Source organism: Garra rufa, chromosome 7 (assembly GCF_049309525.1).
Source record: "Garra rufa chromosome 7, GarRuf1.0, whole genome shotgun sequence".
NCBI classification, from domain to species: Eukaryota; Metazoa; Chordata; class Actinopteri; order Cypriniformes; family Cyprinidae; genus Garra; species Garra rufa.
In genome coordinates, this window is record NC_133367.1 from 48,831,735 (window position 1) to 48,859,096 (window position 27,362).

Sequence of the window (27,362 nt, forward strand, 5' to 3'; positions counted from 1 at the left end):
CGAGCTGCTCTTCAATAAAGTCTTTCGGTACTATGGCATTCCAGAAGACATCGTCTCAGATCGTGGACCACAATTCATCTCAAGGGTATGGAAGACATTTCTAAAACTCCTAGGTGTGACCGTCAGCCTCTCCTCTGGATACCACCCTGAGACCAACGGGCAGACGGAGAGGAAGATCCTGGAGGTGGGGCGGTTCCTGCGAACATTCTGTCATGGTCACCAGGACTCCTGGAACCAGTTCCTGGGTTGGGCTGAATATGCCCAAAACTCACTGTGGCAACCCACCACAGGACTCACGCCATTCCAGTGTGTGCTCGGCTTCCAACCACCTCTCTTCCCCTGGAATGGCGAACCATCAAAGGTGCCCGCAGTGGATTACTGGTTACGGGAGAGCGAGAGAGTCTGGGACGAGGCTCACCATCATCTCCAACGGGCAATGCGCAGAACCAAGACCACTGCCGACCAAAAGAGAATTCCGGGTCCCGCATATGCTCCTGGGCAGAAAGTCTCTCTATCTACGAGAGACATCCGTCTGCGCCTGCCCTCGAAGAAACTGAGTCCCCGGGTTTTTTGGCCCCTTCACCATCATGGAACAGGTCAACCCTGTCACCTACAGGCTTCAGTTACCACCACAATACCGCATCCACCCCACATTTCACGTCTCTCTGCTTAAACCCTTCACCCACCTGTAATTCCCTCCACAGAACCTGGCCAAGAAGAGGAACCCCCTCCCCCCTTGGTCCTGGAAGAGGGATCCATCTACTCGGTCCGTGAAATCCTTCTGTCCCGACATCGTGGTGGCAATTTGGAGTATCTTGTCGACTGGGAAGGCTACGGACCAGAGGAGAGGTCATGGGTACCCAGAGTCGACATTCTAGATCCAGCCCTCATGGAGGAATTCCACCGTAACCATCCGCAATGTCCAGCCCTTCGAGGACGAGGTAGACCACCACGACGTCGGAGGCCTCGGCCCTCAGGATCGGGCCCTGGGGAGGGGGGTAATGTTACGGATTGGTCAGGTTCTGCACCCACAATCACACCCCGATCACAGTCACCTGAATTCTAGTCAACACGCACCTGCACCCAATCATCCACGCACCATTAAAAAAACACACACACAGCCATCAGTGTCCGGGCTCGTTTGCACGAAGCGGACTCATTGAGCTTCACTCTAGTGGTCTCAATTCTCTAACGAACTTACCTGAATACTTACCTTCTGATTACTAACCTGTCTTCTCGTCTGTTCCAGTCCAAGTCAAGTCTCTGTCTCCAGTCAGCGGTGTGTCAGCCGTAAGTCAAGCGCCTGAACTCCAACGGTGTGTGTGTGTGTGTGTGTGTGTGTGTGTGTGTGTGTGTGTGTGTGTGTGTGTGTGTGTGTGTGTGTGTGTGTGTGTGTGCGTCAACCTTCACTGGTCCTCCTCCCGTCGTTCCTGGAAAGGAAAAGTATCCAATAATCCCCGAACTGTCTACATTTCAAGAATCACATCCCTGGACTGTTTACTTACCCGGTTTTACACGCTATCATCGTCATCCTGCTCTGCTGTGAATAAACCTGTTGATATTATCACTAACCTCTGTCTTCTGTGTATATATATATATATGCAGGGCTCGCAAAATAAAAAAAATTCTGGTAGCCCTTCGGGCAGGTACTCTTCAGATTTTGGTAGCCTGAAAATTAATTTAACTCCCTGAGGCCGGCTGTATCGCCGGCGATACGAGCTCATTTTTTTTTAGATCAGCGCAAAAGACACTATAAATGCTCTGTCGGTTTTAGTCATACAAATTAGAGATATACATCATTGGAAACTGTAGACTGTGTACTTTTATTTGTGCACACTCACAAGAACAGCAGAAAGTTGTGCTTTTTTATTTAGAATAAAGAAAACAAACAGGGTGATTTCTGTTTTCTCTGTCTCCGCGAACTGCTTTTAGAAATGCGTCACTTAAATCATTCAAACTCGGTGAATACTCAGCACACAAACAGAAAAGTGATATCTACTGAAAGCTTGAGATTTATGCTTTTAAACGAAGTAAGTTTGATCAAAAACAAATAATCTGTGATAAATTAATCTATATGAAACCAAGGAGATGTCTAGTCTATCCAGTTCCAACTAATTATCTCTAATGTGACCGCGCCCACTAGCGAAAATCCTTTAGATATGCAAATTAGCCATGTGCCACAAGCGCGGCAAGGACCGGAGTATCTGTACGCGAGGAAACTCCCACATCACCGCAACAAAGCAACATGACTTCAAGTTCATCTTGGTTACAGTTTGTTTCTGAATGAAGATATGCTGTGAGGAATAAGACTTATATTTACCACGATCAGAAGAAGGACGCGATGCAACGCAAACCCAGCAGGAGGAGACATTTACATGAGTAAGTCTTACTTTCATTTTCCTACTAGCTTTCGCTGTTATTTACTTTGACAAAACGTGTACACATTTTACTAGTTAGACTTATTCCAAACTAAAATTCCTGACTTTATCAAATGAAACATTATGAAGTACGTTTGATTGCATTGCATCTCTCACGATGCCAGGATATTTATAATGTTCTAGAAAAACTATGTGATTATGACTGTGAGATGCATTTATGACGATATGTTTAAGACTGTAGAATCATACTTATTTATTTATTTATTTATTTTATTGTATAACAGTAGGGTGTAAAAGTAATATGTGTGCTTACACTGAATGTATGTTTACATCACGTTTATTAGTAATATAGTGCTAAACGATAATTATTAGTTTCTCAGATATTACATGTCCTTTTTTACATTAGTACAAATGCTAGAATCTATGACTATATACTATATACAGATCTGGCCATTAAAAATGCGTCTATTTTCACGCGGCAGCCTGCAATTCGGCACGCGTGGGCACGCGTCCTGCCGCAGCGGCTTTTTTAGAATTTTTTAAAACGTTGTTGCACTTTATATAATATCCACCAGGTGGCGCAAGGAACAACATTCTGTAGCCAAACACCATGGCCAGCTCTAGGGGGCGTTGGTCACAAATACCAGTACAATAGTTCAATGATTCCTCTTTCCTGAAATTATGGTTCAAACCAATAGCAAAAAGATAGCCTATTCATAAGCAGGTGCAGTTGTATTGTTATTTTGTTTTCTTTCTTTGTTTTCCTGACGAACATTTATTAGACTGCATCGGAAACAGAAATGTTAATTTCGGTTATTTTATTTCTCCAACCGACAACTGACGTAAACCGCTAAATTCGTTTTCAGGGATTAATTATACACAAGCAAGCAGCAGCATAAACATCAGAACCTCACGTGCAGAGCTTATGCACAGAGAAAAACCCAATAAACCTATATATAATAATAAATAAAATAGGCCCACATAAGAAATATATGTTTTTCTTTTCTGAATGAATAATAATTTAACAAATTAATAAGTAGCAAGCCTATATGCAGAATTTTAGGCAATTTCTGTGATGCGCCCTTAAACCAGCATCTTGTTTCCATTTTTTTTTTTTTTTTTACAAATAGCCTACACGTTTTTTTTTTTTGTTTTTTGTTTTTAAATTTTTATTGTGATTGTACACAAATAACAGAAATATGTAAAATATCATAGTTTTAAGCAATGCCGTACTCTTGAACGAGTATTGTAAGCTGTATCCACTTTATTAAGGGGAAAAAAATCAAGTGATCCTGACGGCGCCGCAGGAAGTTAAATAACTCGACAACTTTCACCTTCACAATAAAATACATTATATATTTCAGCGTTTTAAAGCAACATCAAATTAAGATATGCATGTTTAAGAGGTAGTTCGTCTTTTTCTTTTTCTAAGATACACAATTTTAGATACACTGACAATTAATTTGAGTAGAGACAGATAGAAATGGGAAGGATAAATATAAACTACAGTATTTTTGCGATTTTGGTGCTTAGAAATTTATTCTAAGCGGGCCGCGGGCGAATAATATAGTTAATATAGCGCGGAGCGGGTGGATGCGGAATAAAACCTCGTGGAAGCGGGACTGGAAAAGCACTTTGTTATATCCTATAGACTATTTTGATACTTCATCATCAAGCAAAAATTTATTCATAAGCAGGAGCAGTTTTATTATTATTTTCTTTTATTTTTTTCCTGTTGAACTTTTATTAGACTGCATTGAAAATAGAAATGTTAATTTCTGGTTTTTTTTTTTCCAAACGCCAACCGACGCGTTTAGTTATTATTAACGACAAGATTGTGTTAAATTACATTTAAATTGAAACGTGGCTGTGACACATTAATAACAGTTAAATTCGTTTTGAGGGGTTAATTGTACACAAGCAAAAAGCAGCATAAACATCAGAACATCACGCGCAGATCTTATGCACAGAGAAAACCCAAAAAAGCTGTATGTAAAATAAATAAAAATGCCCATATGCGAAATATAAATTTCTTAATGAATAATAATTTAACAAAACGAAATAAAATAAAATTAATAAGTAGCAAGCCTATATGCAGAATTGTAGGCAATTTCTGTGACGCGCCCTTGAACCAGCATCTTGTTTACATTTTTTTTTTTTTTACAAATAGCATACACATCTGTTTTTTCGTTGTGATTGTACACAAATAACAGAAATATGTAAAATAGCATAGTTTTGAGCAATCCCTTACTCTTGAACGAGTATTGTAAGCTGCATCCACTTAATTAAAAGGGGGAAAAAACGTGATCCTGACGGCGCCGCAGGCAGTCAAATAACTGGACCACTTTCACCTTCAGAATAAAATACATTATATATTTCAGCGTTTTAAAGCAACATCAAATAAAGATATGCATGTTTAAGAGGTAGTTCCTCTTTTTCTTTTTCTAAGATAACCAATTTTAGATACACTGACAATTAATTTGAGTTGAGAGGAATAGAAATGGAGAGGATAAATATAAACTACAGTTTTTATAGAGTTAAAAATTAATTAATTTATTTATTAGTATTATTACTATTATTATTTTGATTTGTTTTTGCGATTTTGGTGCTTAGAAATTTATTCTAAGCGGGCAGAGGGCGAATAATATAGTTAATATAGCGGGAGCGGGTGGATGCGGAATAAAACCTTGTGGAATCGGGACTGGAAAAGCACTTCATTGTTATATCCTGTAGACTATACTTCATCATCAAGCATGGGCGTCGGAAGCAAAATAAATGTGGGTGGGTCCTCCCCCAGAAAAATAAATTCTTTAGTATATGCCATTTTCTGTAGTCTGGTGCCTTTTATTTAATGTTTTTACACAATGCAAATACTCCATATTTACAAATATTACAAAAGACGGCTATACTGCAACATTTTCAGTGGCGTAAGTGATAATACGAGTAACATATCGTTTTTGACGCGGGAGACCCGAGTTCGCATCCGCCTTTTGGTGAAATCATTTTCGAAATCGTCTCCCTTTTCACTTAGGGCCTATATCATATCGGAAAGGCATTTGTTTATTAGTTAATTAATGAAATAATTGAAAAGTTGAAATAAAGTATCAACTAGGGTTAGGTCACCTACCGTAAGTGTATCTGAGCACTATACTGTACTTTTAGGAGTGTTAATAATTAATTTTATTATTATTATTGTTATTATTATTATTATTATTATTATTATTGTCTTTAGATTTGTTCTTACATTTTGATGCCGTACATTATTATGACGCACTGCCCATGCAGTTTTTTTTTTCTTTTTTCTTAAAAACTAATTGAAGTGAAAGGGAAGAAACCCATGTAGATTTGGCCTAATGTCCATAAATACTATAGCCTAGTATTATATCCTAATATAGAAAATAATTTAGACAAATAAACAGAAGGCTCACTTTTCAAAACAATAAAGCTTAGCCTATATGACTGACAACGAATACAACAATTGTTAAGTATCAAATCGACCAGACACCGAAACAGTTTCTTTCCTCAGGCAATCCATCTCATGAACACTTGATCGTGCAACATACAACACTATACATTCTTTATTCATTTTCCCGTTATTTATTTAAAGCACATACTTACTTCTATTCAAATGTCTTTGCTCTTTTTGCACATTGTCTGTCTTGTATACCTCTATATTGTTCTTTTTATAATATGTATCGTCTTGTCACTGTCATTCTGTAGCACTGTGGAGCTCTGTCACAAAAACAAATTCCTAGTATGTGCAAACATACCTGGCAATAAAGCTCATTCTGATTCTGATTCTGATTCTGAAAAGTGCTCCAGTGAGTTATGCAATTTTTTTCCACCTTTTTTTCTTTTTCTTTTTTTTTTAAGTGGAAAAGTAGTTCTTCTATTTCGGAGAAGTTCATTAAGTCTGTCTCTTAACAGCTTCCAGTCACGAACTGCGGGTTGAATCTCCGACCAACGATCAGTAAAAGTTTTTTTTTTTTTTTTTCCATCTTTAAACAGCTCCGATTTACATCATTTTAGCCTGGAACTAGGCTTAAGTCTGTTCTGGGAAACCAAAGGGAAGTGTCTTTTTTTTTTTTTTTCAGTTTTCTGAAAAGTAGCCGTTAATGAGGCATCAGAGTTAAGCGGCATGCAGTATAAAGAGCGAAATGTTTATGAATGGCAGAGTGGGGGTGGGGTGGGGTGTTGAATGCTGTCTGTTGCCTTGTTGTAATCAACATTTGGAGACTATTTTGGGGGTGGTGGGGGCGGATTCCGACTGCATTCAGTTGCATTTCGAATTCAGCATTCAAATGCATGCCAGGGAGAAGGGGAAAGCTTTCCTCACACGCTCCACTTTTTTCAAAACATTAGTGTCCAACCTGACACGCGGGTCAGTGGATAAACAACCCGAACCCGACCGTTTTCAAATAACCCACCCGCAACTCGGACCGCAGAATAAAAAAAATAAATATTGTACCCGACCCGCCTCCTGACCCGTATGTTTAATACTAAAGTGATTAAGCTGTGGAGATGCAGTCTGAAATATCCCGACATCAGAAATCCATTGGTGTACAAGCTAAAAAATAAAATTAAAATAAAACAATGTGTCCTGTTGTAAAGTCGTTGCCGTATTGTTGTGTATGAAGTTCAGATGTTATTATTTTAAGAAATATATATGTTTTAGGATTCTCCTTATTTTTGTTTTAGACATCCATCAATTACGGTGAATAAAAAAAATTCCGCGCTGGTGGAAACAAGACTTTCGCTTCTACTTTTGAGACCGGTGTTCGGACGTTTTTCTAAAAAAAAAAAAAAAGAATTCAAAATTTATTGTCATAAAAACAGAAGGTGAATATAATTCAAAAATGTTAAGTATTTGCTGATTAAAGAAAACATGAAGGATGCCGCTTAATATTTGGCTTTTACGTGAACTTTAAAGCTTATCCCTCATTCCATTTGTTTTCTTTGTTTTGTAATCTTTATATTATTTTCGTGAAATGTATTTTTGCTCAACATGCATTTCGCGTGGCCACGAGTTTAATAAATAAACCAACCTGCGTGACATTAGTAACCCAGAATTATTTGAGATATTTCGTTTTGAGTTAAGAAATTGTTTGCCTATATTAATTGTTATAGAAATTAATACAATATTAAATAATTATACAGGCGATGCTGTATATGCGAATGCTGTCTGTGCGCAATGTAGACAGCTTTCACAAGTGTTTACATGTATTACATGTTGGCCTACTTCAAATTAAATAGCCCTGCAAGAAACATTTCATGCATCCCACATCTTGTCCATTGACTGACCTTCTTTTTTTCCCATTATATTTGTATTATTCGTTTGTATTCGTTATTTTTCCCTTCATTTTGATCTCGTTACATAACATTCTGAATGTAAATGATACTGTAAAGGTGCTATGACTGGGGTTTTTACTGGAATGCAGTTTAAAGGTTAATTTTAACATATTGTATTTTATTAAGTCTAACTAATAGACAAATAACTGAAGAGTGAATCATTCACGTAGTTTCATTTGGAAATAATTTATCGTCACACAGTAAAATAGGCCTACATTCCTTCTCTTAACTAAAGAATTGAACATATAAAATATGAATTGAACATATTTTATTTTGTTTAGTCTAATTAACAGACTAGACTATATAAATATTAAACTGTTTTACTGAGAAATGAATCATTCACGTAGTTTCATTTGTAAATGAAAACATCATGTATCACACACGGGGATAAATACAATCAAAAAGTCAAAACGTAATTGGCATAATTGTCAGGCGTTAAAAATAAATAGCCCTAACCAGGTATTGAAATAATAATAAACTATAATAAGAATAAATAATAAGTGATTTAGAGCTATCTACTTTTTTCTTTATTGTGAATCGCTTAACCTAAATAACTTTATATATGCTATTTGGCATATATTTAGCAAATATTGTGAACTACAATTATGCCAATAAAGTTTTGACTTTATGATTGTATTAATGCCCGTGTGTGGCCATACGATTTACAAATGGAATGTGAATGATTCACGCGACAATGAAACACTATATAGGTTATAATTAGACTAAAAATGAATATATGCCATATAGTATAATCAAAGCTTTCATGCCATGTCAGCATTTATCATTTAGATTCGGAATGTTAAGAGATCGAAATTAAGGGGGACATACTGAATATAAACGAATAATACATTTATTACAGAAAAAAAGGATCAATTAATGGATAAGACTTAAGGATGCATAAAATGTTTCTTGCAGGGCTATTTAATTTGAAGTACTTTTATGTAATAAATTCTTGATAAACTTTTGAATGCTGTCTACATCGCGCACAGACATTCGCATATACAGCATTGCCTATTGTTAATATATAACTTAATATTGCATTAATTTCTATAACAATTAATAAAAACATTTCTTAACTCAAAATAAAAAATATTAATAAACCTATCTCTGATAATTTTGTTTGTTTGTTTATGCATTAAACATTAGGATGTCGTTACCTCGACAAAATAATCTTGTGGCCACGACATATGACATTCCCAGGAATTAATATCTCGTGGCAATGACAAAAAGTAATATGACGTTCCTAGGAATTCATTTGTGTGGCCACGACAAACATAAGTGAACCGAAGGTGTCCCCTCCAGGTTACCGTACCTTTTAGTTTGCAGCAATGTTTTCAGCCTGCTCCAGTCCAGTGCGTTACATGACTGCCCCCTACTGATCATGTCTTTCCTATGTCATTGTATTTTCCGTGTTCCTTTGGAATACACCGGCGTCACGCGAGACCACTTTACTTCCCGCGCGCATTTTAAATGGCCAGATCTGTACCAGTTATTCCCCTGTAAAGGGAAGTGTGTCCAAACCTTTGCCTGGTAGTGTATGTGTGTGTATTTATTTATTATAGATGCTCCTAATATGAATAGGCTCACAGATGTTTTGCTTTTGTTGTTTTTAGTGCTCAGAAACCTGCTCAACAGATGAATCTTGCTGTCCTTTCCTTGAGTCTCTTCAAACTGTTTTCCTCTGAGAGCGCTGTACAAACTTCAGATGATACAGATAAAAATACAGTACAAATACAGATATTTAAAGTGCACACACTTTAATATCAGGTAAGATTTACTTGTTTTATTTGTTGAACTGAATTCAGAAAAAGTTTTCAGAAATGCCACAAAGTCTGTGCACATCTGTGTGGTTAGATGAGGGAGCTCAATATTGTGTCTTTGACCTTCATTATGTATGTTTTGATTATACTGTGTTGTAAATAAAATACAAATAATCTAAAAAACTATTTTTTTGAATCTTCTCACATTGTTTCTTCTTCTGCTAGTCAAGTCAGTCATTGATGGGGCCATTAGGGAGGGCTCTTTTGTCTTTCAGGTGTGAATTGCTAAATATTCATGGGTCATTGCCACACCTATGAATAATCCCTTTCGATCACAAAACAGGTTTTAGAAAATTTACATCAATATATTGTTTTTTCTGAACGAGTGAACGAGATGATTTTCACATCATTTGGTTGATAAAATTCTAGCCTACGACATCCAATTATCAAAAGTCTTGTAAAGAAATGTCCTATATGTGCTTCATGGCCTTATTTCAGTGACTTCAAAACTTTAGTTTTTCACTAACCACGCATAAACGTAGTTTTCTCAAAAACACAACCATGTACATTAATGTTGCTTACATATTATTGTAGCCCAATATGTGCTGATTACAATGTAATCAGACTTTAGCCATTAAAATGTTTTTAAGATACTGAAAAAACAACAAATGTCAGGGCATGTCAAACTTCTTCAGGGCCTCAAAACACCCTCAGGCCCCAGAGGGTTAACTAACCCAAATAAAAAATAAAAATATAGAAACATAGAATATAGAAAATCAGATAGGCGTCTAATTAAAAATGTTTTTAATACACAAATATAAAACAAAATCTGTCAGGCATTCACCTCAGCACACGTCCCAGAACACACCCTCTGAAGCTCCACCCATCCGCTCCAACTCACCTGAGTTCTAATTACTCACCTGATCCTCGTTAGCACGCCCTATATCTACCTGGACTGTTTCATTCTCACGTTGTCTGGTCTACGGTTCACATGCCTCCCGTAACTCCAGACCCATCTGCTGTTTCTCCCTGCATACCTGTTTGCTCTCCGGATTCCGTCACCTGTTCAAAGGACAATTCAGTTAAGACTTTTATCCTGCCTGATGCTTCTTTGCAAACCTTTGATATTGTTCAATAAACCCACCTTTTACTATTACATCTGTTTCTGTCTCTGCCAATATCTGAGTGTGACAGAAGACCAGACCAACACCGAAATGAGCACCGAAGAAGTGCAAGGCCTCACGGAGTACTTTGGCAAGCGCAAAGGCATTGTAATCAATGAGACGGATGTGGTGCTATACGCCCAGCTGCTGACAGGCAGGAAGTATGTCATTGGTCAGAACGGAAATGTCCATTTGGAGAAGCAGTTTGCCAAACAGGTCCTGCCCTATCCACACCAGACCATTGTGAAGGATATCAAAGCCTTTGATTCATCATTGGCACGCTTCAAGACATTGGAGGAGCTGTTTACCCTCGGAACCATTGTTTTTATGGTTGGAAACCCGTATTACGGTGCAATGGGAGATGTGCAAGATTCTAGTGATGTCATCAATGAGGGACGGGTCAGAGTGGTCTTCTCTGTACCATGTGAACCTCAACTTGATGCCTTAATACAGAACCAGCATAAATACTCTGTGAAGTACAGTCCTGGGTATGTCCTTGCCTCCCGCCTTGGTATCACTAGCTACCTCGTCTCAAGGTTCTCCGGTAGCATCTTCATCGGAAGAGGAACCAAGAAAAATCCTCATGGAGAGCAGAAAGTCAATGTGGGCCTTAATCTCAAGTTCAACAAGAAGAACGAGGAAGTTCCTGGCTACACCAAGAGAACAGAGAAAGAGTGGCTCTACTCCGCTGCTGTTGAGGAACTCTTGGCTGAATACTTAGAGAGATTTTCAGAGCTATTTGACTATGTAGCACGAAACAGTCACGATGACGTCTTTTACGAAGATGACATTTGGCCAGGAGAAGATGAGAATGGCACTGAAAGGGTTCAGGAGATCCAGGGATGGTTGAGAAACCATCCAGTCAGTTCCTCCTCCCGAGCTTCATGTGATCTGCAGATCCTGGACGCTGGCATTGTGGAAAAGATTGAAGAGGAGCTGGAGAAAACAAAGGCAAAGAAGATGAACAAGAAAGTACGGGTCACTGTGAAGCCCCATCTGCTTTTTAGGCCTTTGGAGCAGCAGCACGGTGTTGTTCCAGATCCTGACGCAGAGTATCATCTGTTTGACCGTGTGGTCAATGTGAGAGAAAGCTTCTCTGTTCCACTCGGCCTTCGAGGAACCGTCATTGGTATCAAAGGAGCTGAACGTGAGGCTGAAGTTCTGTATGAAGTGCTGTTTGATGAGGAGTTTGCTGGAGGACTCACTGTCAGGTGCTCTCCTGGGCGCGGGTATCGACTGCCCCCCAGTGCCTTAATCAACCTGAGCCACGGCAGCAGAAAGGAGCAGGGCTCTCACAAACTCACTGCCATCGTCAAACCCCAGCCCTCGTCTTCATCCCATCTCACTCACAAGAACCAGCTGGGTGGCCTTAACCACTCACCACGCTCTCTGTTTATTCCTACGCAGCAACAGAATGGCCGACAGAGTTTTAATCTCAGGGCTGACACTCAGGGCAACAGAAACTCGCCTCACAAAGCCCTCAACCAGAAAAACCAACACAAGGGCTCTGGTAATGAGAAAGAGTTTAGTAATGTATGGCAGTCTCTTCAGAGTTCAGGAATGCCCCAGAAACCTCCAGCTCACTGGCAAAATAATGCTGGAAAAAGCAGTGGACCGATGCCACATCAGCACCAGCTGGAGGGACAAAGTAAACAAAGCCAAGGCAGCGACCCATCCAACAAACTTGCCTCAGGTGGCAATATTAGACTTCTGAAGAGAAATGAGGATTTGAATATGGCTCTCGCACAAGGGCCTTCAAATAAGGCATCTACAGAATTTGAGGAGCTTATAGCCAATCTGAAGATCTCAAAGGATCCTGAGCCTGCCCAGAATCATCCACCTACAGAGCCCAAGAACCAATCAGGAGAGCCTCTTTCCCCACAGTCCTTTGCCATGAAGGGAACTTTGGTATTGAAAGAAATGTTGAAGATTGACAGCTCTGGTCCAAGTTCCTCTTCCCCTGATTGCACTGGTGGCCAGGATTCAGCAAACCCCAATGCCCAACAGCAGAGCAAGAGACGCTCCAGCAAAAAACTAGCTGCTCGGATAAATACTCCTCAGACTGATGTGCCAGCAGCAGGTCCTCTTCCTCCTCCTCTGGCTGGCCAGCCACCCCTCCTGCCCAGCATGGCCACTGAACTCGGGCGGGTATGCATGGGGCTTGGGATGGGACCTCCAGAGTTTGCCTTCCTCCGTAACAGACAGAGTCTGACAGTATGTCAGGTGAAGTTGTCTAATGGCCTGCTGGTTCACGGTCCTCAGTGTCAATCTGAAACTGAAGCTAAAGAGAAAGCTGCTCTTTTTGCCCTTCAACGATTGAACTCATTGGGTTCGTTCCCACTGCCTCCTCCCATGTTCCCCGGCGTCCAGCAGATGAGGCTGCCTTGTCGGAAGCTGAGTCCCCGCTACATCGGTCCGTTCACGATCCTGAGGCAGATCAACGATGTGACATACCAGCTTCAGCTCCCACCCAGGTACAGAATTCACCCCACTTTCCACGTTTCACTCCTTAAACCACATTTTCCCTCTGTCACAGACACCGATAGAGCTGAAGCTGGACCTCCTCCTCCTGAAATCCTGGATCAACCATCTGTGTACTCCGTCCATGAGATCCTGGATTCCCGACGTCGAGGAGGCCGTCTAGAATATCTTATCGACTGGGAGGGGTACGGCCCGGAGGAGAGATCTTGGGTGGCCAGAGATGACGTACTTGATCCCCAACTTCTCACCGACTTCCATCAACGCCACCCAGATCGTCCTGCCCCTCGTGGTCGTGGTCGTCCTCGGCGTCGTAGAGGGGCGTCGGGAGCCGCCCCTGGAGGAGGGGGTAATGTCAGGCATTCACCTCAGCACACGTCCCAGAACACACCCTCTGAAGCTCCACCCATCCGCTCCAACTCACCTGAGTTCTAATTACTCACCTGATCCTCGTTAGCACGCCCTATATCTACCTGGACTGTTTCATTCTCACGTTGTCTGGTCTACGGTTCACATGCCTCCCGTAACTCCAGACCCATCTGCTGTTTCTCCCTGCATACCTGTTTGCTCTCCGGATTCCGTCACCTGTTCAAAGGACAATTCAGTTAAGACTTTTATCCTGCCTGATGCTTCTTTGCAAACCTTTGATATTGTTCAATAAACCCACCTTTTACTATTACATCTGTTTCTGTCTCTGCCAATATCTGAGTGTGACAAAATCAAGGAAGTAATTTTATTTCATTATATTTATTTCATTTAGTGTATTTGCAGAATTTTTAAATATTAATTTAAAGCAATACATAACCCTTTTTAAGATCTGCAAAAATAAAATAAACAGTAATGGGATTGAACAATGTAACGTAGAATATTAAGCCATAAAATGGCATGCTTTAAAATTCAGATACAGTTTCACACAAAAACTAAATATGTTACACTATGGCATTTCATCCTTTATCACATTAAAAGGGATAAATTGAGTATATAATTTATTATATTTATTTAAAATATTACTGTACTTGTTTATATTTTTAGAAGGCACCTTAAGTATTTACATTTACAACTCTGTTTGCTGCATAAAAACATGGGTCGATAATTGCAATCATTTGACCATAACCAGCTTAAAAAATGTATTGGAAATGAAAAATGAATTCTCTGTCACTTGGGGGCGCTTTAGGAGCGCTGAAATATTACGGTTTCTATAGTAACAGCTGTGTACAAAGCAGTATTAACGCATTTTTATCAGACATGAAATGAAAATTTCAATGACATGTTTCTGAGGACAGTAACGGAGGAACGCCATCAAATGTAGCGAAGTAAAAGTAAAGTTTTTTCACTATAAATGTACTTGAGTAAAAGTACCTATCTTTAAATATACTCTAAAAGTACTAGTTACCCCAAAAATTTACTCAAGTAAATGTAACGAAGTAAATGTAATTCGTTACTACCCACCTCTGGTCCAGTGTGAGCACTGGACACATACGTCCACATATGTGGCGTAAGACAGAGCAAGCTGTTTCAAAACAGCACTATCAGTAGATGGATCGTGGATACCGTTTCTACGACTTATGAGCACTTTGGCCTGCCATTACCCCTGGAGGTCAAGGCTCACCGTACTCGAGGCTTGGCTGCCTCTGAAGCTCTGTTAGCAGGTGTCCCTGTCCAGGACATCTGCAGTGCTGCGGGTTGGTCCTCGCCTTTGACATTTGTCAGATTCTATGAACTCGACCTCAGAGCCACTCCTGGCTCCTTTGTCCTCTCGCCCGCCTTAGGTACAAAACAGCTCCGTAGGACTTATCACTCCCATCAGAGAAAGTGATGGCCCATGGATTACCTCTCCAACCTTGTGGTGTAAGGCTCCTATGGAACTTGATTCGTCCTAACTGTGCATACTCTTAAAACAGCTTGATGGCCTCATCTGCCCAGCCAGCAATGACATGTGGGGCCCAGATGAGGGCTTCATTGGCAGCAAATGTGGGCCCCATTATGGGCTTGCACCCGGGATTTACATTGGGGCCAGCCGTGGAAGCCCAGACTAACTAAGTTGGACCTGTAAGGGTACTGCATGGGTCTTAATTGGGCAATTCATGCCAAACCCATTTGGGCCCCACCTGCCCAAAGAGTGGGTTTGCACCCGGGATCCACATGGAGGCCAGCCGTGGATGCCCAGATGGGTTTTAAGTGGGATCTGTAAGGGTCTTATGTGGGTCTTAACTGGGCAATACATGTCAGACCCATTTGGGGCCCACCAGTCTGTAGGGGTTTAAAGTGGGCTTGCACCCGGGATCCACATGGGGGCACGCAGTGGATGCCCAGGTGGGTTTTAAGTGGGATCTGTAAGGGTCTTATGTGGGTCTTAATCGGGCAATTCATGCCAAACCCATTTGGGCCCCACCTGCCCAAAGAGTGGGTTTGCACCCGGGATCCACATGGGGGCCAGCCGTGGATGCCCAGATGTGTTTTAAGTGGGATCTGTAAGGGTCTTATGTGGGTCTTAACCGGGCAATACATGTCAGACCCATTTCGGGCCCACCAGTCTGTAGGGGTTTAAAGTGGGCTTGCACCCGGGATCCACATGGGGGCCAGCCGTGGATGCCCAGGTGGGTTTTAAGTGGGATCTGTAAGGGTCTTATGTGGGTCTTAACCGGGCAATACATGTCAGACCCATTTGGGGCCCACCAGTCTGTAGGGGTTTAAAGTGGGCTTGCACCCAGGATCCACATGGGGGCACGACGTGGATGCCCAGGTGGGTTTTAAGTGGGATCTGTAAGGGTCTTATGTGGGTCTTAATCGGGCAATTCATGCCAAACCCATTTGGGCCCCACCTGCCCAAAGAGTGGGCTTGCACCCAGGATCCACATGGGGGCACGCCGTGGATGCCCAGGTGGGTTTTAAGTGGGATCTGTAAGGGTGTTATGTGGGTCTTAATCGGGCAATTCATGACAGACCCATTTGTGCCCCATCTGCCCAAAGTGGGTTTGCACCCGGGATCCACATGGGGGCCAGCCCAGGAGGTCCAGGCCGCCCTAGACGCCCCCTCGGGACGTGCCGGAACCCGCCCCCATGCCCTAGCCACACACCCGGACGCCCCGGCAGATTTTTCTCCATATAGTGGACTTCAGTGGGATTAAGGTCAAGAAAAAAAGGTATCAAAATTTCAATACAGCTTTCAAAGGGCTTTACAAGTTCCCAGTGACCCATATTCCTTGGGTGGGATGATGTAGAGCCCTTTGAAGATGCATTGACAATTAAATTTGGACCTTCAACCTCTTGGCTCCCATCGAAATATTATTAGATTATTAGAACACTAGTATTTTTACCAGCTAAAAATGATTTTAATTCAGTCATGTCTATCTTTTGCTGTAGTGTTTCAATGGGTAATTTATTTTATATTTCTAAACATTAATTTTGCCAATAAATGTAATAATCCAGTAAGATTTTTATTTGACAACAGCCAGTGCTCCAAACAGAGATCTGATCATATCATCATCCATTCTGCACAGAATGACATTAAGAAACAGAACAAACTGAGACAGACTACATCTAGAAGAACTGTGGCAACATCTCCAAGATGCTTCAAGAGACCCACCTGCAAACCTGAAAAACTATCCGCAAGTGCACCTAGTGCAAAAGCTGCTTTAAACACAAGATGATGGTCACACCAAATGTTGATTTAATTTAGTTAAAAGAAGTTAATTGATAAAGAAAACATGTATGATATTTTTATCAACATTCTCATTTTACAGAATTTGTACACAAGTGCTTAAAACTTTTAACGGTACTGCTTTGCTGGTAGGTTTCTTTAAGCATCTTGGAGATGTTGCCACAGTTCTTCTGGATTTAAATGATGAGATTAGACCTCTGTGTGAAACACTGTCTGTTTTCATACTCCTTTTGTCACTGATTATTATAATTAATGGCAAAATGAACGCTTGGAAATGTAAACTGATATTTCATACTGCCACACTATAGCAAATGATAGAAATAACTAAGTTTAAACCATTCGTTAAGGTAGTTAAAATACTAGTGTTCTAATAATTTTGGGCACCACTGTAGCTCTAAAAATTAATGTAGTGTGATAATAAGTAAAACCGAAACATACAACAAAAGGTCCATGACTCTGCACCAGGAGTGACAGACACACCAGATAAAGAGCAGTCCTCCTCCAAATGGCCAGGAATCAGCTGAATCAGCTGGGGGTGAAAAACAAATCAAAAACTAATGTAAAACAAATTTAAAAAATACTACAAACATTCCTTTAAACATAAATTAATGTTAGTGTGTCTTAATGTTAGAAATGAATACATACTTCCTCTGAAGATCATGTAGTAGAAGATTTTCATTCCCAAAACTTCTGGATCATTAGTATGAAGGTAAAACAGTAACAAAACTCGAGAGCTTGTTGATCTGAATGTGAGAATTTGTCATATTAATATTCGTATTTGTAAGCTGAAATTTGAACTCACAGCTCTGATGTGAAAAGCTGAATATGTTAATTTGCACACACAGACAATGATCCAAACACCCGTGTTTTGAATTTGAAGTTGCAAATTAATAGCTACAAATGGGTAAAATGACATTCACATAAACAAAATGAAAGACGCAAGTGTGTACGACATATTTGCTTTCGCGCTTTACTTCAGTTTTACTCTACAACCTCAAGTCGGCACTTACAACCTCTCACATCTGGCAGTACAACTTCAAATTTTAGCGCTTTGACTTTTGCTACTGTTCTTGCGATATTCCTGTTGCAAAATTCACTCGTGCACTTGTAAATGCAGACGTGAGAGCTCAGAGCCGGGGGCGGGGCTAGGGTGGGAATTAAGTCATTTTATTGGTCGATGCCTGACCAATGAATATCGCTGTGCCAGAGTTGCCATATAACTTATTTTTAAATATAATTTAAACTTTAAATTCCTTATTTGCCCGTCTTTATTAATATTCACGTGTACTTATATGAATATAATAAAATAACATGGGATGTCATTAATGAACCTTTTTAAATGCAACAATTTAAAAAAACGTATAAAAATCGAGTGCTTGATAATGCCTAAATGTACATTAAAAAGCTAAATCTAAAAACATAAGCAGTTATGACCGGCAATACCGTTTTGAGAAACTAGAGCTAAAAATTATTTATTAAAAAGCCATAAGGGCATCTTGTGGTTAAACCAAGGCATTACATATGAATATTATCTTTCTAGCCACTAAATGCCTCTAATTTGCCTTTTTGCACTGGAATAATAGGCATATTAGAAAAAAGAAAATTAAATGACCATCATAATTATTGTGCATATTATTTAGTACCAAAATCAATGCACTTTGTGTTAATAATTACTAGGAATTGCTGCAAATACAGCGAAACGCCTGTGTGTCCTGATTAATCCCATTCAAATATGACAATATGTCAGATTTTGGAACTGTTGAGAGCTACAATGACCATGAACCACCTGACCGTGTGTCGGCGAGATCAAAGCATGTCGTAACTGTTTCTCAGCGGTTCTGGTACAGCGATATTACTCAGTATGCAGTAGGATATACATATGAAAGATGTTGTATTATTTGTTTATCAGATTATAACTAAATGACAAGATGAATGCAGTGCAAAATCCCCTAAAATGTAAGGATATTCAATGAAAATAGTTTCCAGTGTTTTACTAATAACTGATACATGTTTCTTACTGCACTGCAATTCGCGATGACTAGCGTTGTTCATTGGTCAGGCATCGACCAATAAAATGACTTAATTCCCACCCTAGCCCCGCCCCCGGCTCTGAGCTCTCACGTCTGCATTTACAAGTGCACGAGTGAGTTTTGCAACAGGAATATCGCAAGAACAGTAGCAAAAGTCAAAGCGCTAAAAATTTGAAGTTGTACTGCCAGATGTGAGAGGTTATCAAGTGCCGACTTGAGGTTGTAGAGTAAAACTGAAGTAAAGAGCGAAACCAAATATGTCGTACACACTTGCGTCTTTCATTTTGTTTATGTGAATGTCATTTTACACATTTTTAGCTATTAATTTGCAACTTCAAATTCAAAACACGGGTGTTTGGATCATTGTCTGTGTGTGCAAATCAACAGATTCAGCTTTTCACATCAGAGCTGTGAGTTCAAATTTCAGCTTACAAATACGAATATTAATATGACAAGTTTTCACATTCAAATCAACAAGCTCTCGAGTTTTGCTACTGTTTTACCTTCATACATAAGGGGGAAACACACACACACACACACACACACACACACACACACACACACACACACAGGCTGCATCCGAAATCGCATACTTAATGAGTAGGTACTTAACTCCCAGAGGCCGGCTGTATCGCCGGCAATAGCAGCTCATTTTTTTTTTTAGATCAGCGCAAAAGACACTAAAAATGCTCTGTCGGTTTTAGTCATACAAATTAGAGATATACATCATTGGAAACTGTAAAGTGTGTACTTTTATTTGTGCACACTCACAGGAACAGCAGAAAGTTGTGCTTTTTTATTTGGAATAAAGAAAACAAACAGGGTGATTTATGTTTTCTCTGTCTCCGGGAAATGCTTTTAGAAATGCGTCACTTATATCATTCAAACACGGTGAATATTTAGCACACAAACAGAAAAGTGATATCTACTGAAAGCTTGAGATTTATGCTTTTAAACGAAGTAAGTTTTATCAAAAACAAATAATCTGTGATAAATTAATCTATATGAAACCAAGGAGATGTCTAGTCTATCCAGTTCCAACTAATTATCTCTAATGTGACCGCGCCCACTAACGAAATCCCTTTAGATATGCAAATTAGCCATGTGCTACAAGCGCGGCAAGGACCGGAGTATCTGTACGCGAGGAAACTCCCACATCACCGCAACAAAGCAACATGACTTCAAGTTCATCTTGGGTACAGTTTGTTTCTGAATGAAGATATGCTGTGAGGAATTAGACTTATATTTACCACGATCAGAAGAAGGACGCGATGCGACGCAAACCCAGCAGGAGGAGACATTTACATGAGTAAGTCTTACTTTCATTTTCCTACTAGCTTTCGCTGTTATTTACTTTGACAAAACGTGTACACATTTTACTAGTTAGACTTATTCCAAACTAAAATTCCTGACTTTATCAAATGAACATTATGAATACGTTTGATTGCATTGCATCTCTCACGATGCCAGGATATTTATAATGTTCTAGAAAAACGATGTGATTATGACTGTGAGATGCATTTATGACGATATCTTTATGAATGTAGAATCATACTTTATTTATTTTATTGTATAACAGTAAGGTGTAAAAGTAATATGAGTGCTTACACTGAATGTGTGTTTACATCATGTTTATTAGTAATATAGTGCTAAACGATAATTATTAGTTTTCTCAGATATTACATGTCCTTTTTTACATTAGTACAAATTCTAGAGTATAGACTGTATTCTGACAGATGATCCTGATATGATTTTTGTTATGTTTTTGTAGTGATCTCAAACCTGCTCAAAAGATGAATCCTGCCCTCTTTCCCTTGAGTCTCTTCAAACTGTTTTCCTCTGAGAGCACTAGAAACTTGAGATGTTCAACTACACTGATATTCTAGTGTAAAACAAGTTTTTGACTTTTTTGTATTTTTTTAAGGGCATGCAAAATAGCAGGTAAGATTTACCTGTTTCATTTGTTGAACAGAATTCAGAAGAAGTTTTCAGAAATGCCACAAAGTCTGTGCACATCTGTGTGGTTAGATGAGGGAGCTCAATAATGTGTCTTTGACCTTCATTATGTATGTTTTGGTTATACAGTGTAGTAAATAAATAAAAATAATCTAAAACTACATTCTCTGAATCTTCTCACATTGTTTCCTTACCAGCTAAAGTCAAGTCAGTCTTTGATGGGGCCATTAGGGAGGGCTCTTTTGTCTCTCAGGTGTGAATTGCTAAATATTCATGGGTCATTGCCACACCTATGAATAATCCCTTTCGATCACAAAACATGTTTTATAAAATTTAAATCAATATATTGTTTTCTCTGAACGAGTGAACGAGATGATTTTCACATCATTTGGTTGAAAAAATTCTAGCCTACCACATCCAATTATCAAAAGTCTTGTAAAGAAATGTCCTGTATGTGCTTCATGGCCTTATTTCAGTGACTTCAAAACTTTAGATTTTCAATAATCACGCATAAACGTAGTTTTCTCAAAAACACAAACATGCACATTAATGTTGCTTGCATATTATTGTAGCCCAATATGTGCTGATTACAATGTAATCTGACTTTAACCATTCATATGTTTTTAAGATACTGAAAAAAGTCAAATGTCAGGGCATGTCAAAACTTCTTCAGGGCCCCAAAACACCCTCAGACCCCTGAGGGTTAACCCTTTCAATAAGTAGGTACTTAACGAGATTTGGCTGTAAAGTAGGTACTCTTTTAGCGCTTGTTAAGTATGAATGTGATCCGCCATGATGACGTTATCATGTGATCAACGACGTTAAAACAAGAGCAACAATTTAAAAGATATGAGCGACAGGTTTAATTCATCTATTTGTATATATTATCTATTTGTATATATTATGATGTTGATCAAATTTCTTACTTTGTGGTCTTCCAGAAGAAACTGATACCTTTATGATTGTAGTACGTTTTTAGGCTATAACCCAGTTTAATCCTTAAAGATGTTATTTTTTATTACGAAAACCTAAAATCGTAACCACTTGAATATGTTTTTAATTTATTTATGTGCAAAATTGTTTATCCACACGCAAAACTGGCTTGAAATCTCCTTTGTTTACCTCTTTTTATTGTGGGATTTTTCTTGTTGCAGCCCTGAGGATTATAAATAACAAAAAAAAAAAAACACATGCAATTTTAATGCATTATGATTAAATGAATATTACGAACGACATGCATTTTTTAATACGCCATATGCATGACATCAATTCTCAGTCAAGTAATGAATTAACGCTATATTTTATTAACTGACAACAAGAAACATGAATAAATTTGTAAAAGAATAAGTAAAAGTAACCTTGATGTTAAATAAATACAAGTCAAAGACACATAAAACAAAGCTTTATTCAAAGTAATTGTTCTGACAATCATGTGTTCACAGCCTGTAAATAACAACTGCCATCAACAGCTGTGCCAATTCTGCAGCTTTATTCTGATGAAGCAGCTGACCACCGTGTCCACCTTCACCTGTCTCTGCCGTTCATCACGTCCTGTCCCTGTAACATCCAGAAAAGTTTCAAGTCACCTCTGTGATTCATGTGCTCAACACTGCATTTACACTCACATTTTATCCAACACAAATGCTCCTCTATTTATTTATATTAATAAAAAAGATCAGTTATGTTTAGTTACTATATGTACATGCGTTTATTTACATTCCATTCATATAAAGTAAACGGTGTTGACAACAGTGAATTCTACTGTAACAGCACACAACACTCAGATGTCTATTATGGGCTCATCTGCAATTCTTTTCTAACTTTTTCCTATCACATATTAAATAGACATTTAACAATCATCTTTAAGATGTATGTGGTTTATGTACACTTTTTCACTTTGAAGATATATGTGTGTTTACTGGATCTCCCCTGTTTGCTATACATATAAAACAATATTTTTACAGAAAAATCACAAATACTGTTACACCTTAAGCGATTTAACAGTTTGTTCTACGCGATTGTGACACAAGGAAAAGCTTAAGGTTACTCACTATTGAAAACACCCTTGTTGCTGTTCTCCATCACGTTCGATGATGACGTAGGCTCTTGATCTCCCGTGAGCTTCTGGGATAGAAAAGTATCCCTCGATCGGCACTTTGAAATCTGGGCGGGACGCAGTAGGCATTCGGGGATCTCTCGCTTACTCTTTTGTGGTTACTCTTCTCACGTACCCATTTCGCCTACTATATAGTAGATAAGTATACATATTCGAACGATACTTAGGTATACGCACACCTGAATCTCGCGAGAAATAGTGCTTCATCCTGGTAAATCTCGCCTACTCTTTTGTGGTGTTTAAGATTTCATGCATACTTTTTCTTCGCCTACTGCTTTTTGCCTACTAAATAGTATGGAAGTATGCGATTTCAGATGCAGCCACATACTGGTATGGTAGGTTTATCAGGACTTTTTCTCCGAACAACTTGCATACTGATTTATGGGGACCCACCTTTCCCTTGGTCATACAGATTAATAAGAAATATTAAAATGTTCCTTGTTGCATGGGGAAAAAAATCTGACTACTCAGAATTCAATTTTAGCAAAACAGCATGGAAATATGAAGACCTGACATCATACAACACTGTGAGGACAGGGCAGAAGTGGGCGTTTCCTGATTTAACTATGAATTATGAGGACATCCCTAGCTGTTACACACACACGTTACTAACCCTGGATTATGAGGACAATTAGGGTTTAACTAAACTTGATTCATACACACAAACACACGTTACTAACCCTGGCTTACGAGGACAATCAGGGTTTAACTAAACTTGATTCATACACACAAACACACGTCACTAACCCTGGCTTACGAGGACAATCAGGGTTTAGCTGGACCTCATTCACATACACACACGGACACACGTCACTAACCCTGGCTTACGAGGACAATCAGGGTTTAGCTGGACCTCATTCACATACACACACAAACACTCGTCACTAACCCTGGCTTACGAGGACAATCAGGGTTTAGCTGGACCTCATTCACATACACACACGGACACACGTCACTAACCCTGGCTTACGAGGACAATCAGGGTTTAGCTGGACCTCATTCACATAGACACACAAACACTCGTCACTAACCCTGGCTTACGAGGACAATCAGGGTTTAGCTGGACCTCATTCACATACACACACAAACACACGTCACTAACCCTGGCTTACGAGGACAATCAGGGTTTAGCTGGACCTCATTCACATACACACACAAACACTCGTCACTAACCCTGGCTTACGAGGACAATCAGGGTTTAGCTGGACCTCATTCACATACACACACAAACACACGTCACTAACCCTGGCTTACGAGGACAATCAGGGTTTAGCTGGACCTCATTCACATACACACACGGACACACGTCACTAACCCTGGCTTACGAGGACAATCAGGGTTTAGCTGGACCTCATTCACATACACACACAAACACTCATCACTAACCCTGGCTTACGAGGACAATCAGGGTTTAGCTGGACCTCATTCACATACACACACAAACACACGTCACTAACCCTGGCTTACGAGGACAATCAGGGTTTAGCTGGACCTCATTCACATACACACACAAACACTCGTCACTAACCCTGGCTTACGAGGACAATCAGGGTTTAGCTGGACCTCATTCACATACACACACAAACACACGTCACTAACCCTGGCTTACGAGGACAATCAGGGTTTAGCTGGACCTCATTCACATACACACACAAACACTCGTCACTAACCCTGGCTTACGAGGACAATCAGGGTTTAGCTGGACCTCATTCACATACACACACAAACACACGTCACTAACCCTGGCTTATGAGGACAATCAGGGTTCAGCTGGACCTCATTCACATACACACACAAACACACGTCACTAACCCTGGCTTACGAGGACAATCAGGGTTTAACTGGACCTCATTCACATACACACACAAACACACGTCACTAACCCTGGCTTACGAGGACAATCAGGGTTTAGCTGGACCTCATTCACATACACACACGGACACACGTTACTAACCCTGGCTTACGGGGACAATCAGGGTTTAACTGGACCTCATTCACATACACACACAAACGCTCGTCACTAACCCTGGCTTACGAGGACAATCAGGGTTTAGCTGGACCTCATTCACATACACACACAAACACACATCACTAACCCTGGCTTACGAGGACAATCAGGGTTTAGCTGGACCTCATTCACATACACACACAAACACACATCACTAACCCTGGCTTACGAGGACAATCAGGGTTTAGCTGGACCTCATTCACATACACACACAAACACACGTCACTAACCCTGGCTTACGAGGACAATCAGGGTTTAGCTGGACCTCATTCAAATACACACACAAACACTCGTCACTAACCCTGGCTTACGAGGACAATCAGGGTTTAGCTGGACCTCATTCACATACACACACAAACACACATCACTAACCCTGGCTTACGAGGACAATCAGGGTTTAACTGGACCTCATTCACATACACACACAAACACACGTCACTAACCCTGGCTTACGAGGACGATCAGGGTTTAGCTGGACCTCATTCACATACACACACAAACACACGTCACTAACCCTGGCTTACGAGGACAATCAGGGTTTAACTAAACTTGATTCATACACACAAACACGTCACTAACCCTGGCTTACGAGGACAATCAGGGTTTAGCTGGACCTCATTCACATACACACACAAACACACGTCACTAACCCTGGCTTACGAGGACAATCAGGGTTTAGCTGGACCTCATTCACATACACACACAAACACTCGTCACTAACCCTGGCTTACGAGGACAATCAGGGTTTAGCTGGACCTCATTCACATACACACACGGACACACGTCACTAACCCTGGCTTACGAGGACAATCAGGGTTTAGCTGGACCTCATTCACATACACACACGGACACACGTCACTAACCCTGGCTTACGAGGACAATCAAGGTTTAACTGGACCTCATTCACATACACACACAAACACACGTCACTAACCCTGGCTTACGAGGACAATCAGGGTTTAGCTGGACCTCATTCACATACACACACAAACACACGTCACTAACCCTGGCTTACGAGGACAATCAGGGTTTAGCTGGACCTCATTCACATACACACACAGACACACGTCACTAACCCTGGCTTACGAGGACAATCAGGGTTTAGCTGGACCTCATTCACATACACACACAAACACTCGTCACTAACCCTGGCTTACGAGGACAATCAGGGTTTAGCTGGACCTCATTCACATACACACACAAACACTTGTCACTAACCCTGGCTTACGAGGACAATCAGGGTTTAACTGGACCTCATTCACATACACACACGGACACACGTCACTAACCCTGGCTTACGAGGACAATCAAGGTTTAACTGGACCTCATTCACATACACACACAAACACACGTCACTAACCCTGGCTTACGAGGACAATCAGGGTTTAGCTGGACCTCATTCACATACACACACAAACACACGTCACTAACCCTGGCTTACGAGGACAATCAGGGTTTAGCTGGACCTCATTCACATACACACACAGACACACGTCACTAACCCTGGCTTACGAGGACAATCAGGGTTTAGCTTGACCTCATTCACATACACACACGGACACACGTCACTAACCCTGGCTTACGAGGACAATCAGGGTTTAGCTGGACCTCATTCACATACACACACGGACACACGTCACTAACCCTGGCTTACGAGGACAATCAGGGTTTAGCTGGACCTCATTCAAATACACACACAAACACTCGTCACTAACCCTGGCTTACGAGGACAATCAGGGTTTAACTGGACCTCATTCACATACACACACAGACACACGTCACTAACCCTGGCTTACGAGGACAATCAGGGTTTAGCTGGACCTCATTCACATACACACACAAACACACGTCACTAACCCTGGCTTACGAGGACAATCAAGGTTTAACTGGACCTCATTCACATACACACACAAACACACGTCACTAACCCTGGTTTACGAGGACAATCAAGGTTTAGCTGGACCTCATTCACATACACACACGGACACACGTCACTAACCCTGGCTTACGAGGACAATCAAGGTTTAACTGGACCTCATTCACATACACACACAAACACTCGTCACTAACCCTGGCTTACGAGGACAATCAGGGTTTAGCTGGACCTCATTCACATACACACACAAACACACGTCACTAACCCTGGCTTACGAGGACAATCAAGGTTTAACTGGACCTCATTCACATACACACACGGACACACGTCACTAACCCTGGCTTACGAGGACAATCAGGGTTTAACTGGACTTGATTCATACACACAAACACACGTTACTAACCCTGGCTTACGAGGACAATCAGGGTTTAACTGGGCATTGCACACATATATATGGAAATAATACCAAGTGACTGTTTTACCTTCTGATAAAAATGCATTTATTCAACAAAACTTGAACAAAGGCATGGAAGTGAATTGACATTGCATATACATACTTTCAAAGTAGTTGTTAAAACCACCATCAC

General features: G+C 40.3%; 1 pseudogene; it reads left to right on the forward strand.

Annotated features, from left to right (window-relative positions):
- Window positions 1-10,701: 10,701 nt before the first annotated feature.
- On the forward strand, window positions 10,702-13,563 carry LOC141338214 (5'-3' exoribonuclease 1 pseudogene; annotated as a pseudogene).
- The last annotated feature ends 13,799 nt before the right edge of the window (window positions 13,564-27,362 follow it).